Here is a 16,325-nt window from a genome sequence, read left to right as displayed (position 1 = left end):
GGCACGACCCAGGCCTTGTGCACACGTAGGCGGGTGTTTTCAAGAACAAAGTTTTTTCTGCAGTTTTGACCTTCCGCATGCATGCAAAAAGCATTTTAGGTCCTTGAAAATGCACTTTTTGGAAAACTTCTTCTGGGGTGAAGATTTTTGGAAAGTCTGTTTACCGCATTTACATGCAGACAGGGAAAATGGAGGTTTATGCACATAATGTCACCAGGCCTGCCCACAGAATTGGCTCGGCCCCTGGAAAACCCAGTACGTGGGCACTTCCCAGAAGTGATCTATTGATAGCATCAATGCAGGTGTGTTGGATCAGTAGCAATGCTGTTAGCGTCCGGATAACAATGACTTCATTTTTGAGCTGAAATATGGGGTAAGCAATCATTAGGTTCTGGTGTTCAAATAATTTATTCATGCCATTTTTAAACCCTTTTTATCACTGGTTCCACCCATTTTGCCAAATTTATTTCCACATTAAACCAAATCCGCCACTTTTTAGACCATTTTAGCTACATTTAAACCTTTTCACTACTTTAGCTACTGATATTTGCAGCTTTTTAAGAGTTCACCACTGCTACTGCCCATTTTGTCACTCTTAGCCTTTTTTTGCCACTTAAAGCCCATTTTTGTTTTATTTAATCAATTTTTGCCACTTTCAACTGCTTTTCACTTTTCTATTGTCCACTTGTGACACTTTTTCATTTTGTTAACCCCTATTTGCTGCTAATCCCTTTTAGACCTCTTTTTTGCCACTTTTAACCAATTTTTGCCACTCTCTCACCACTTTCCACCATTTTATTACTCACATTTGCCACTTCAAACAATTTGTGAAACACTTTTAAACTGCTTTTCACCCTTTAACCGCCTGTTTTTGCCACTTTCATCCTGTTATGTGGACAGGATTATTTTTAATATAGATGAGGTCAAATCTCTGGTTTTAAAAACCAGGACAAGGCTCAATATGACTTGCAGGCAGCACTCCTGCCTCCAATCACCTCATTTGATGCAGCACACCTGATGAAGATCTATAATCAAGAACTTGCTAGGTTAGAGGGATGGCGACATGAAACCTTCAGAACGTCTTTGTACTTTCTACAATTTTAGTTTGTATTTCAGCCTCTCAGTTTTACCGATTTTTTAAAATTAAAATCTAGAAAGTGATTTTTTTTTTGTTTCTGTACCATTTTCCTTTTTTTATAGGTTAAGTCCTTCAACTTATCGTCGGTTTCTGAGTCTGCTTCTGGGTCATCTACTTCCTTGTGTCACCAACATGCCATTTAACTAGATATCAAGCCAAGGTAATCTGATTATCAAAAAACAAAACAAATGAATTTAGTTTGATCAAATTCCTGCCATTTCAGCACCAAGAGAATAAGCAAAAAAAAATGTTTGTATTTTACATACAGTACACAGCTAAAGTACACTATACTTTCTACTGGAGTACAAGCATACCACAGTGAGTCATTCAAAATAGTTTAGTAATGAAAACTAATTTGTCCATAACGTGTCCACATCGTATAAGCCTGATGCATGTATGATTTACATGACCTGCACACTGCTTCAACGCTATGTTCCTTCTATAAAATACCAATGATACTGTTCAGTCTGAAAACAGAACAAGGACTGTTATTCACAAAAAAAATCAAACATTCTCCACAGAAGAGTACACAATGAAAAGAAAGATAAAAGCTATAATGAAATATGAAATAATAAGAAATTAAAATACCTTCAAATAGGTCCTGTCACTCCTGGCTATGTCATTTCAGCTAGCAGCAACAAAAGGAACGTTATATCTGACAAGTACGCTAACGGACAGACAGACACAAATACACACTCACTTCTACTTTTACTCGGTTCTTCAAGATGGTCTGTCTTGACGTGCGAAGCTGGTTGTTATCCAAGTCCAAGTCGTTAAACGTCCCGTTGCACTTGTTGCTGTCATAGAAGTTGCCTCCGGGTCTCCTCACGTCCGTCTCCGTCTCTGCTAGCTTACTGGAAAGTTAGCATTCAGGAAGCTAGGCTAAAAAGTTAGCCGTTACCCATAAGAACAAAGGGAACGAACTGAACTAGTTTTACCTGTTTTTACATTATAAAATGCAGTATACTTCGGCAAGACAGCTACAACAGAGCAAAATTTCTATTTCGCAAACGGCTTGTTTTCCAAAGTTTTGCTAGTTCGCTGCGCTACAGTCATGCCAACTACATTCGTTTAATGACGCACTTAATTTAGCATTTCCACACACCATGAACGAAACTGCCTCATTGTTACTTTTGACCACAGCAGCCACCATAGCACACTAGTAAATACAGAGAGGGAGTAAAAATATTGGCTTTACGTAAAATAAACCCCTCTAGGGATTTTTCCTTATTTTACATTTTTCATTTGGGTAATTTCACATCGTTCTATCAATCATTTGTGTTTCTTACCTGGTTCTTCTATTATTATTACGGTTCTGACAGTAAGGCCCAATATTTAGTGGCCTTTTACTCTGGTTACAGCGTGATCTAAAAATAACTACATTGCAAAGAAGGTGGTTATTTTGTGAGGATTTCTGTTGTGTCAGGGAACCGTCACAGGTAACCAAAACGGGAGTAATTTAAACCATTTTCTGCCCATGCACATTTACAAAGAAAGAGAGTGAGCAGCACAGACTACAATGCCAAAAATGTTTCAGCTGTGCAAAAAATATCATATGTCCAATTGCAGGATCAAAACATATCATTTTAAGGTAAATTCCATATTACCTAAAATCTGGATAATCAAAAGTAAAATGGAAAACTTCTCTGTCATTTTTGCATTGGCATTATTAGACTGCGTGATGGCACTAGTGATCCAAATTTATGTGGGAGAGGAAAGAAAAGCTTTAAGGCTTTTTTTTTTTTTTTTTTTAAATCGTTGTTTCCCAAAGTGTTGGCTAGGGGCCCAAGCAGTTCTGCAGGTGGGCTGTGAAAGGTCATTTCCAATAACTAAAATTCATAGAAATTAAAATGAAAGAAAATAAAACGTGTTGAATGACCAAATATACTTGATTACATATTATTTTTGGCCTCAGGGGCAACAAAAGACAGAAATTTAAACTCATGTCGTCTTTTAATCCTTTATATTGTGTACTGTATACAAATGGTGTCACAGTTTATCTGGTATTGGATTAACTGGTGACACAAGGTTAAACATTCTACTATGCTGCATGCTTCACAATTGAAAGCATTTATCACTCTTTGGAGCCATTAATGCTACTTGGGAAGAGTTTGGTGGGCCTCAGAGTCAGTTTGCAGATATAAATATTTGAAAAAAACTTTTTGACCCCAATAGCACTTTCTGAGCAATGTCAGTGTATCTGGAAGCAAAGCATTTGCACAGAAATTTCCCTGATTATAAAAGAAAAGTGTGATTAATAACAAGTAGATATTTGAGTCGCATGTTCTGGTTTCAGGAAGGTCCCAGAAGATTTTCAGGTCTCAAACTGGGCTGCAGCATATTGAAGATTGGGAAAGGCTGACTTACATAAAAACATTCTTTTTTCTCCCTTACAAAAAGAAACTAAATTTCATGATAAATAAGTGTATAGAAATATGCTGAAACACAAGAAACAAACTGTTAAACCTCCAAAATTTCTGGGCTAGGACACACAAGGTGTACTGGATTTCTTTTAACACCATTTGGGAGGAAGATATAACCCTGTGTGCATATATATTGTAAGAACTGAACTTACCTGGACTAACCTGGACTTAACTGAACTTGTATTATAATTAAGATTTAAATACTTTGTCATTTTTATGACTTGATTAAAAATTGGCCCTCTCATCTCACCATATATACCCATCACATCCTTCCATATTAGAGACTAATGCACCCACATATAGGCTTTACTATATAAATAATGGATTCAACCTGTCCTCAAGCAGCACAGATTCCTTAAATTTACTGCTGAATTGAAAATCTATTGAGAGGAAGGCATATAAGGTTTACCTCTGGAGACTATGTGCATGTCTTAATCAGCTTCAGTGCACAAAACACCTCTCAAACTGACAAAATACATTTAAACTTTGGTATAACTTAACTTTTCACTATAAAACAAGGCTATACAAACTCCAAGCATAAAGAGGAAGTTGCTGAAAAAGCTGGACATTAATGAGACGACAGGAACACAGAGAATTTGCTGATGCACATAAAACTTTCTAATCTAATTAATAATAAAATTCCCCCTTCCCTCCGTATCCCCTCTTATTATGGAAGTCTATTTAATTCATGCTCGGAGGGCGTCGAGTTCCCTGAGGACGCTCTTACAACAACCCTTCACAAAAAAAGGTCAAAGAAAGTTGAAAGGCCATCCGTCCCCAACCTTATTCACTCACAGATGATTTACTTCCTGTGTTTGTAAGCAGGCACTAGTCCAAAGATATTTGTGAGGTGAACTGGGACAGGGGGAAGGATGGTGACAACAGGGTTAAGGTGGTTGTTTATTATTATAACAAATGGCCTAAGGTCAGAGAAAGGCAACCTCATATTGGGGTTAATAATATGAAGCATGATGAAAAACCTATGTAATTAATGCATACATGGATTTATGTATGAAGGTGTGTCTAAACAGGCACATTTAACACACTGGATGTCTGAATTGATTTTAGGACTTATGGCTTGATTTTAAGAGATTAGGCTTCACAAATATGCTGCATTGCTGGTAGTATATCTGTTCATCTAATCAGAGGAAGAAAAAGCATAGAAAGATGCCTGTAGACTACAAAAAGTCTAGAGAAACTTCCATCTGTCTTTGTGCATCAAGTTAATACTGCAATGCTAGACCATTTTTTTATATTTGGACAAAATCAGTAGCAACTGGCTGTATGAGTGTAATAAGAAATCTTTTTGTGATGCATAGCAGATGAGTTATCTTAAGGCCAGTTTCTACACAAAACATTCTGCTTTGAGAAAGTTACACCTAAAGAGTTCAATTCAACACTGCAGCCAATTGTATTTGGCCCAAGCCGGAAGTGGTGTTAAATTAAAGACCCTGCAAAATAAAATCCAAAATTTGTGTCTTATCACACCAGATATGTTGAAATATGGTTGCTGTAAACTAATGAAAACACTTTAGACCATTAGAAAGTTTTTCACCTCTTTCTTGGCGTGGTTTAAGTTGGGTGGAGCTAATATGTGGAAGTTAACAGTCAGTTAAATGCTGTTTTTTTGTTCATTGTGAAGTAAATTTGCCAAATCTATCAGCCACAGTGGTCGATGGATTATTTAAAGCATCATAACAGAGATTTGAGCCAGAAAATGGACCTTGTCTCTTCTTCTAGGGTCAACAAAAGGTAAAGAGGCAGGATAATGGAGTGAGTGCTTTCCAGTTCAGACTGAAGCATTTATTTTTTATTTGAGAAGATTGTATTTCTCCTGAGTGGGCGTGGCTTCATCTCACTCAACAGACACACCCACATCATCCTGGAGCAGATTTTACTGCCTCATTTTTCATGATTTTGAGCCTTAATTTTATAAACATAGAGATGTTTTATTTGACTGAAATTTGACCTGGGGGTTCATAACACAGTGACCTGTCATTAAACAAACCTAAATACAGATCTATTTTCACTTTACAGGGACTTTAACTATTGCTGTAATGTTAGAACTTCAGAGTTAAATGAACTCTTAGTACAGTAAAAATGTAACACTTGCTCACACCGTATAGAGAAGTTAAAACTTAACACAACAGGTTAATAAACTCTGAAGAGTGTTAAAATTATTTTTAACAAAGGTGATAATTTGCTAAATTTAACATTTTGTATTTATCACAGCTCTTCAGTTCTCTAAAAGTGTTAGATTTTAACTCTCAGAGTGTTGTTTTATCATTGAAGTATTATTTAGTGTATTGAAGTATACTTCCTCTAATACCATTTCTCTATCACTAAAGGTGTTAATTTCAAACATTTCCAACAGAACGGATTGATGCACATCACTGACCCTCAATATTTCCTTAATTTTCCAATTCACATAAGGTAAGTGAAGCATCTATGTTAAAACAAGGTAAAGAATCAAATTCATTGCAAGGGAGGGCCCCTTCAGGTGGACTGATTTTTTTATATTGTCTTTATAAATTCACCCTGCAAACCCCAAAATCTGGAAGCGACAAACTCAGTGAAGGACTTTGCAAAAGTGTTTAGCATAAAAAAACAAAACAATCAATCAGAAACATGAGAAAAGGATTCCCAGTAGTCATCACTGTACACGTCAAGACACATTAACACGTTGAAAACCTCTGCCAAAAGGCATCGTGAGAAAACTGCCTGCATATTCCCAGATTACAAATGGCAGTGCTAGGCAAAGCCAAGCTCTGATGACTACTGAGTTGGACTTACCCTGAATGGATCGGCTCTTTCAAACAATCCAACAATGAAGTCGATTTGACTCAGAAGGGAGTTGAAATTAAACTTTGGGTGTTGAATCAGCTGTGACACGTTTAACACTGAGATGTCAACACTGAAACTTGACACCACAAGGTGTATCGTATCAACAGTAAACCCCTGTTTTGTGTTTCATGGATGCATGCCTAATTGCAGATTTTTCCCTTTTGAGGTGAAATTTATCTGTAAAATCAGTTTCCTGTTTAAAAACACCTTATGGAGCATAGATTTTATTGAATAGAGTTCTGAATTCCAAACAAGAGCCAAACATATTCTGGGGCAAGGTATAGAATGACATGTGAGAAAGGAGCCTCAGGCCAGACTTGAACCTGGACTCCCACATACATGAGGCACTCCCATGTTGAATAAAATTGCCTTCAAACTAATAATATCAGAAAATTTTCTGCAGCTTTGACAGTTGAAAATGGCAACCATTCTACAACTAAATGTCTAGTGGTTAAAAATGAAAATAAATGTGCTTCTTTCAGTAATATCAGTGAAACTATTTTGTTTTTTTTCTGTCTTTAATAACTTGTAAACTTACAGCCAGAGCCCAGTATATCAGTTGAACTGTCATTGTCTGAGTGTGCTGAGTTTATATGTGGGTGGTTGCTGCAGTGTATACAGGCGTTTAGAAGGACAGACAGGCATTGCTGAGAGGGGATGTAGCATCAGGGGTGAGGAGAGGTGATATAGCCTGGTGAGCTGTAGTTATGAGTAATGGTCAGTGAACTAGGTTGGGTCAAAGATCAGTAGCTCCAGGCAGTCTAACCTCTAACCTTTTCTCTGGCAGATTTGTGGGTTTGCGGAGTGGTTAAAAGCCCGCCCGGACACACCTTTAACACCGACCGCCTCGTGGAATCAGCCGTATGATGGATTGAGACAGCGCTGAGGTGGTGACTGCCATCTGGGAGGGTGCGATACAGAGGCGAGTGATTGACTGGGATTTAGTGGAGACGGGCTGGACTGTGTGGCCTGACAGGAACTGATAGCCTCGCCATCATCATTCTGAGTCACAATGACAGGGGCGGTCTGAACTCTGTCTGTGAGGTCAGAATTGGCAGGCGACAGATTATAGACAGCTATACTAAGTGCATGCAGGATATTTCAATAACTTTTTGTTATGATTTTAGCTGGGGAAAAGTTTCTTTTTAGTTTCACATGATCAAACTTGGAATATTTAAATAAGTGAAAAATGAGTTATTTTGACTTTTTATAATAATTGTAATTGAATATTTCTATGTATAGACTTTAATAACATCAGTTATTATCGTCTCAGTGATGTCACTCGGTCACTGAAGAGGATGATGGCAGTCAACATGTTAGAAATGTTATCTCTATTAGAGGTGCTGGAAAACATTTAATTCATGTTAGAACCTCAGATATTAATTTCTGTTATTCTGAATTTTAAAAGTACTTGACTTCATCCTGAATCTCTTTTCAACAGAGACGAGTTTTAGCATCACAGTGCTGATATTTTCAACTTAATTTTCCACTGGAATTATGTAGACCTGACTCATTAACTGTGCTGATAGTCATTTTTCTGTGTGCATATTCTGGTTGATAACCACACATAGCACACAGAAAAAATAGGCAAGTCCTCTATTCCCTAGGATCTCCATATGTGGGAGGTGAGAACCAGGTGCGTGAGACATGATGCTCCAGCAGTCAGGCAGTCTGAAAGTTTCACAATGAACTATTTTGCAACTTAAGCGCAAATAAATGTCTTTATTTTAGGTTTGTCTTCGTGTGTTTACATTGTTGTTATCAGCTGATTAAACACTACAAATACTGGCTAAAAGCCCCATTGCCTCAAACACCTGATATGCGTTTTAATTTCAAATTCTAAATTACAGCTCCTTAGTACCAAGACAAGTGGATCTTGAAGCAAACCCCTCTTTGTAACAAGTAGGGATTGTAAATCGGTAAAAAATGGATTCTAAATCAACGCCTGACCCCAGAATCCTGAGATACTGAAAGATTCAGAATCTAGAGCAGCAAAGAGGGGGAACTAAGGCTATAAGCAATGGCCCACCTGCCAATCAAATCAGTCTTTCCCCTAGATATTTCATTAATACAAACTGTTACTCCTAATATAATCAATAAACTGAGTTATGAAACATCCCTAATACAGTTTTGAAATAAACTTAACCAAGCCAGTAGTTTGAACCAGGCTTTAAGCATGTTTCTTCAGTGAGGGCTGTAACATTTTTGGGATCCAGCCTCAAGCAAAGACTTAGGAACTTCAGGTTTCTTGCACTCCTGCGTTGGTTTTGTTTTTAATCTTTGACCTCTAGATCAGCCCATGTGGACGTGGGTGAAATGTCTTCTAGGTGCTACAGGAGCGCTGTGGCAGACTCAAAGTTACGGTACACGTGACCTTTGCCCTTCAACCCACAATATCAGTCCATCTTTGAGTCAGAGTGAAAGTTTGAGCAGAATCTGAAGAAAGTCCCTCAGGCAAACTTGAGTTATGAGGCTATCGACAACAGGATGGATGGACATTTATAGATATCTAGTTATTTGATTCAATATGAGAATGACATTTTGTTATAATCATCGCACAAATTCTTCAGTAATGGCCTGAAGTGGGTTCTGAAATCAGTTTTGAATCAGGCCTAACATCAAAGTGTGTGTTTCTCCCAGATATGACACATTTTGTCAAAGCATTTATTTAGAATGAGGTCAATTAATGGATGAAGGACCACAGTAGTGAAGCCCTGAAACCAAAATCAGCTCATTGTACATATTAATGCACCACCATGGAATGTAATACACAATTTTATGCAGCCAGTTTCTATAATTACTAACACTGTAAGGATTATGGAATGGTTTACTTTACCATTTGATTGTTCGACTGAGACATTTACACTTTTACACATATCTAACATTAATCGACTCATCAGTTCTCTCACATAAAAACAACACACACCTTTTCACTGATTGTGCACATCATATCTCAACAAACAAATCCAGCCTATTATGCTGTCCTTTGAAGCCCTTTTAGTGCACTTAAGACACATTTCGAATTAAAACTGCTCTTTAATTGTTGCAACAAATCTCATCAAGCCCTGTCAACACTTAAACGTCATTAAAATGACATCAAAAATGCATTTTGCCTGCAGCAATATCAGTTGAAACTTTTTTTTAGTCTCTGATGTGAAACAAAGTCATGGAAAACCACACATAGGAAGAATTACATCAATTGTATTTTTCCTATGAGGAAGATGAGACTATAACACGCAACAAAAAGATAATTGATGATAAAAACTCTGACAAAAAGTATGTTTAGTTCCCCAAACATTTCTATATCACAATGTTAATGCTGTTGAAAATGCAAAATCTGTTATATTTACCTATGCCCACTTTATATAAGCAGAGGTGAGAGAGAGGGATGAGCACATGTATGTTCATATGTAAGACAAAAGCCATCCAAACCTACCTGGTCCTATTTGAAATCTGAATGAATGAATGAATGAATGAATGAATTGACTGATTTACCACATTTTTTTGGAAAGCTGAGTTCATTTTTTCTAGCCACACCTTATTACTGCCAGTTGACCTGTTAAATCAAGAAATCCCTTTAATAGACATGAAGTAGGTTAAAAGATCTCACATGTCATGCTGTGATCAAAAGAAATTCAAGAACACATGAGAAACAAAGTCACTGACATCTATCAGTATTGAAAGGGTTACAAAGACATTCCTAAGGCTTTGGGACTCCAGGAAACCATGGTGAGAGCCATTATCCACAAATGGGGAAAACTTTGAAAAGTGGTGAACCCTCCCAGGAGTGGATGGCCACTCCAAGAGCACATGGATGACTCCTCCAGGAGGTCACATAAGAACATCTAAAGACCTGCAGGCCTCACTTGACTCAGTTAAGGTTGGTGTTCATTATTCAACAATAAGAAAGAGACCACTGCTGACCATAAAGAACGCAAACGCTCGTCTCAAGTCTTTTCCCAAGACTTTTGGGAAAATATTCTCTGGACTAATAAGACAGAGGTTGAACTTTATGGAAAGTGGTGCCCTGTTACGGCAAAGATCATCATACCAACAGTCAAACATGGTGGTGGTAGTGTGGTGGTCTGGAGAATGTCCAGCCATCAGTTTGTGACCTCAAGCTCAAGCATACTTTGGTTATGCAGCAGGACAATGACCGAAAACACACCAGTAAGTCCACCTCTGAGTGGCTGAAAAGAAAAAACCAAAATGAAGGTTTTGGAGTGGTCTGGTCATACTCTGGACTTGAATCTTAAACTGGCCATTAATGCTAGAAACCCCTCCACGTGAAGGAATTTAAACAATTCTACTGAGATGAGTGGTCCAAAATTTTGTCACAGCAAAATACTCATTGTCAATTATCTTAAACACTTGCTTACAGTTGTTGCTGCCAAGGGTGGCACAACCTTTCACCTAAAGACTCAAATTAAGACTAAATCTAAAATAGCTTCCAGAATGAACACTGTCGCTCTTGCCATGTGTATGGCTTCCAGATTTTTGATCCCTTCTTTGCCTCTTCCAGTATTTTCCTACTTCTCTTTCCCTTTATCCACCTTAGTTTCCTCTTACACCCTCACGTCCTCTCTATCCCTGTTACACCCACTCTCTGTAAAGCCTATAAATCACGTGGTGATAGATTGGCCCCATTGGGAATGTCTCAACCCGAGGCAGGGAGCGAGGGCGCCTCACCAGATATGGTTCCTCTTTGTTCTGAAACCACGTCATGGGGGGATATTTACATGAAGGGCGCAGATCCCAGTCATCCTGGCTTGAAAAGAGAGGAAAGAAAGGCTTTATTCATGGAAACAGTCCAAGGACAATAAAAGGCTGCGATAACAGATATTTCCAAGGGACCAAATTGCAGGTTATATTTGGACTGAGACCTCTGTTGGGACTGAATACTACGATCGTCTCTATTTATATTGCAGCTTTGTGGTTTCACAGAGAATGGGCCATTCAGGTAAAGTGTGTGTTTGAGTTCAAGAGGCGTAACCTAGAAAGTGAAGCATGTAGGTGTTGTGTGGAAGATGTGCAGGTGTTACTCGTTTCCTGCGGACTCAATCTTTGATAAGTGGTTCATACTGCAGGTCTCAGCACTGATGTCTTTATTCCCTGTTTTTATGTTGACAAGAGTTTGTTTCACACGGTGAATTAGATGCTTCAAAATGACCTTCATCCCAACATGATGGCTCTTCACATCCCCTCGCCAGCCATCACCATGGAAAACTTGTGTGAAAGACCCGCTGTGAGGGGCTCACACCATCCATCACACCTTGTCGGAGACACAGAGGTAGCTGTCATACAACTCAAGAGGCTTGTTTCACTTTTCTAAACTCTTTATCTTTGTTCAGGATGCAACAGGGTCACCTTACATCATCATGATTTTATAAAAGGTTCCTCCACTAGAAGTCACTCATGCCTGAATCTGAACCCCAGGCATGTCTCAAAAATATTTATACAACACAGCAAGGGTTAGAAATTATAACAGCAGGAGTGGCAGAGTTTAAGACAATGCCAGCTGGAGTTATCACCTCATTGTTAATGACTATTATACTCTCTAAGCTACTGACAGGTGCTACACATAAGGCCACCCAAGGTGTCTTTCCAAATGTGACAGTTTGTGTTAAAGATAATCGCCCTGAAGTGTCTAGTGGCATCCCCAAATTCAGGTCTCTCTGTCTATTAAACACAGTCTTAATAGAGGTCGAGAAAAAATCAGTGTCATTGTCTGGACAAGTGGTTATGCTCCCATGTACAGAGATTATTATCTTTGAAGTGAGCCACCTGGGTCCAAGTCTTGTTTCTGCCTTCTTTCTGCACATCATTCCCTGCTCTTGCCTCAGTTTTTAACTCAATCCACCAATCTATCAAAATAAAGGCAAAAAAGCCCAAATCAAATCTAAAAAAATAAATCTGGGCAGCTTTCTGTAACTTAAACAACAGCAACCACAAACTTTGTCTACTATGAAACATCACTCTTTGGAAGTACCATAAGCCATTAGACAAAACCTTTAGACCTTTAAAGATATTAACTTCAGAGTTTGGATGATTTAGCTCCCTTCTGTGGTCATATCAGAAACAAATCATATTGCATATTTTGTTACCACCTATGTCAGGAAAGAACGACACAAAAACTTAATAATATCACATTAAACTTAAGGTTATGGTTAGGGTAAATGTTGAAGTCAGGGTTAGGATAAAAAAATTAAGTTAAAATCCTGACCTGTTAAACCTGATAACAAAACTTTTAATAAAGCTGAATAATAACCACGTAGCTCAAGTTTAAGCTTACAAAGCTACATCAGCAACTTAAGCTTATGCTTCATTTGATACAGCCAATTTAGCTTTATTAGCTACATAGCAACATTACCTCTGCAGCAATGTTAGCTTGAGCTATGTTTGCTAAAATTCACTTTAGGGAAAGGTTAGGATGCCTACAATTAAAACACAAAAGCCTGCCTGACCAGCAAAACCAAATAACAAAACTTTCAATAAAGCTGAATAATAGCTACATAGCTAAAGCTAAAGCTTACAAAGCTACGTCGGCAACTTAAGCTTATGTTACATTTGATGAAGCCACTTTCACTACTTCAGCTACATAGCAATGTTACCTCTGCAGCAATGTAAGCTTTAGCTATGTTTGCTAAAGTTCACTTGAGGGAAAGGTTGGAATACCTACAATTAAAAGTTAACACTGACCTGCAAAACCTAATAACAAAGCTTTTAATAAAGCTGAGAAAATGGCCTGCTTATATGAAAAAAGCTTGTCTTCCATCAAAAACTCTAATTCAGCTAACATAGCCTACATAAGCTACAAGGGTAATGCAACTTATTAGCTAAATCTAAAGCTAACAAGGCTACATTAACTTATAAACTATACAACTAATATAGCTAAAGCTAAAGCTTAAACAAGAACAGGTATGTTAGCTACATTATATTATGGCACACTTGCTAATGCTCGACCCATTTTAGAAGTAGTTATGTGAACAGTGGCTCACTTTAGTTACGTTAGCTTTAGCTAAAACTAAATAGCTACACTGGCTTCTGTAGTAGCATTACCTAAGTAGCTGTAGCCTACACTTTTAACAGTTTTGCAAATCTAATAAAACCGCATTTTTCTGACATAAAAAAGTACTTTGCAAACAGTACTGGGTTAGCGACTTAAGCTAACGCTATATTTTCTAAAGCCAACTTAGCTATGTAAGCTATGTAGCTATGTTAACTCTGTAGCATCATTAGCTTGAGCTATGTTTACTAAAGCTCACGTTGCTTCATAAGCTAGCTACATGGTAACATTACCTTTGTAGCTAGCATGTGATGATAAAGGGAACTGTCAGCTCTAAAGTGTACTTTGGCAGACCATAGTACTATGTCAGGTCTTGAACTAGTGCAAACTATATCCTGTAGCACAAGAGAGGGTGTAAGAGGGCCTGTGATTGGTGCCACTCAATGAAGGTGATCAGTGCATGATGGACTACTGGCTGTGTCCAGTCTGATCTAGGATCAGTGAAGTGCTGTCTAGAGAAGTAAATTGCAGCTAAGATCTTGTTTAAAAGTAGCGCGTAAGTATCCAGCCTTATATTTGCTTACCAAGGTCTTTAAAGTAACATGTTTTTAAAGTAATGCTGCCTGTAAAAACTGTGTCTTTGAGAATGTCATTTTGAAAACTGAAAACACACAGCTGTCTGTTTCTCTCTAAAATGACAAAATATTTAGACATCTGGCTGACAGAAGAAGAAACACCATCATTGCACAAAGATGCTATGAAAGAAACCTTCAAACCAGCACCAAGAAACAAAACATTGAAAACTGTTCTTGAAAACACATCAGACATTCAGAGCAACTGTGTTTCTGTAACAGAAAACAGGAAAATAAAGTCCCTTGCTAAGCCTGCCTGTAATTGCTTTCTATTATGAAGTGGTCAAAGGACAGAACTGATTTAGCAACCTGAAGTTTCACTCCTCCTTCCCTCCTTTGGCTCCAGCCGCTCATGGGAGACAAATCCCTCCGAGAAATCTTCTGCAATAATGCACAATGCACAGCGACAGGGAATGAGACTTTTTAATAAACCAATATAAGGAGAAAATCCCACTAGGAGGCAGGAACAGGAGCCTTTTGTGAAAGTGTCTTGTTTTGTATTACAGTGTGGAGTTTTTTGGTAGGGGGTCTGCTTCAGATAAGAGTAAATAAATCCTTTTATTGCCTTGATTCTTTCAAAGATAGACTCAGCTGTGCAATATAGTCACAATATCAGGGGACTGGAGGCAAATAAGGACAGGAGCAAGGTAAGGAATACATCATATGATTGATATTTTTATACTTCAGGTGCATGCTAAGAGTAGTTTGCAAGCACTAATACAGAAGTTTGTATCACAATGCAAGGCCGAAAGCTGCAGAATTGATGTTTTTCTGAAAATGTGGCAAGAGTATGCATTATTAAAATGATTAAATCTTGTGATAAAGGTTCCCCTGCAGGCTTTGCTTCAGTTAATGATTACACCTTAACTCATAACCTGCAGACATTCTGACCTTTCTAAACTCAGCCTGTTAATAAGGTCATATCTGACAGCAGTGTTTCCTTTCATTACCTCTATGTGACACCTACTCACCCACTCCCATACAGTAGTCCTGACACGTATTGATTGAGTATTAAAACTGCTATAAGGCTCAGCCTCAGATCAATACACAAATACTTCAGAAAATCTCTTTTCTGTAACGTCAAGTCCTCAAGTGGTTTAAATAATTTCTGTCGGCACAGATGATCGCCCCCCTGAAATTACTTTTTTTATTCGTGTCTTATTAGGGTTTATGTGATAATATGGCAGTGATTTATTTCCCCAACTTGGCCTTTTCACTCGTGAACATTTTCTGACGCAGTCCCTCCGTGCAGCAAGTGAAACGGCTTGTCATTCAAGAGTAAGTTTGGTGAAAAGTCCATTTAGTACTTTTTATCCCCTCAAACACCACATATCAGAGAGGGAGAGGCCGAATATCACTCCTCTCAGTCCACTATAACATGCAAGAACCCTTCTCAGGTACATTTACCATTCTATGTTTACGGGAGTTTTTTCCTGATGAATCAATAAAAGTCACTTAAATCACATCTCTTTCCCATTCTGATGCTTAGTCTGAACTTCAGCACATCACGTTAAATATCTACATACCTCAACAACCATCAGTTGCACAGATCTCCACACATAAATATCTACCTGGTTACACCTGCTTCATCTACCAACATCAGCACTACCTATATTTAATGAAGGTTGGTACATCTAAGAGCAGATCAAACTCACCTTTGATAACAAATATCAACACTCTCCTCTGCATCTACCTCTTCTCCCTTGCTGCATCTTACTGTCATCTTTCTGCATCTATCTCGTCTTTTCCTGCTACAACTGCTTCTCAATTCCTACTTCTACCTCTTCTGTCCTCCTGCATCTACCTCTTCCCTCTGTCTGAATCTCCCTCTCCTCTCCTCCTGTACTGATAACTTCTCTCTTGCTGCATCTGCTTTTACCCTCTTGCTCTTCTCTCTATCTGCGTCTCCCTCTCCTCTCGTCCTGTATCTTCTCTGTTCCTGCATCTCCCTCCTCTCTCTACCTGCACCTATCTCTTTCTTTCTTGCTTCATCTTCCTATCCATTCCCTGCATCTTCCTTGTCTCTATTCCTGCCTTCACCTCTTCTTTTTCTGAATCTAGTTCCTTTTCCCTGCACCTACCTTTTTCTGTCTTGCTTTATCTTCCTATCAACTCTCTGCATCTACCTCTTCTCTCTTCCTGCACATGTATCTTCTTTATTGCTGCATCTCCCTATCCTCTTTCTGCATCTTCCTCATCTCTCTGTCCTTATCCTGTGCTCCTCTTTCCGTATCTACCTCTTAGGATAAAAATCGAACATGCTAGACTTTCTTTCTTTCGAT

The 16,325-nt window shown here is 38.3% G+C and overlaps 1 long non-coding RNA gene across 1 annotated transcript; it reads left to right on the top strand.

Annotated features, from left to right (window-relative positions):
• The first annotated feature begins 309 nt into the window (after window positions 1-309).
• Window positions 310-8,135, top strand: LOC121524248. Its single transcript, XR_005993102.1, has 4 exons — window positions 310-373; window positions 1,201-1,298; window positions 5,936-5,994; window positions 7,193-8,135. It is a non-coding gene; the product is annotated as an uncharacterized LOC121524248 (long non-coding RNA).
• The last annotated feature ends 8,190 nt before the right edge of the window (window positions 8,136-16,325 follow it).

The sequence above is a fragment of the Cheilinus undulatus genome, linkage group 16, assembly GCF_018320785.1.
Source record: "Cheilinus undulatus linkage group 16, ASM1832078v1, whole genome shotgun sequence".
Classification (NCBI taxonomy): Eukaryota; Metazoa; Chordata; class Actinopteri; order Labriformes; family Labridae; genus Cheilinus; species Cheilinus undulatus.
Note: the sequence above shows the minus strand (reverse complement) of the source record. Positions and strands in the feature narration are given on the sequence as shown.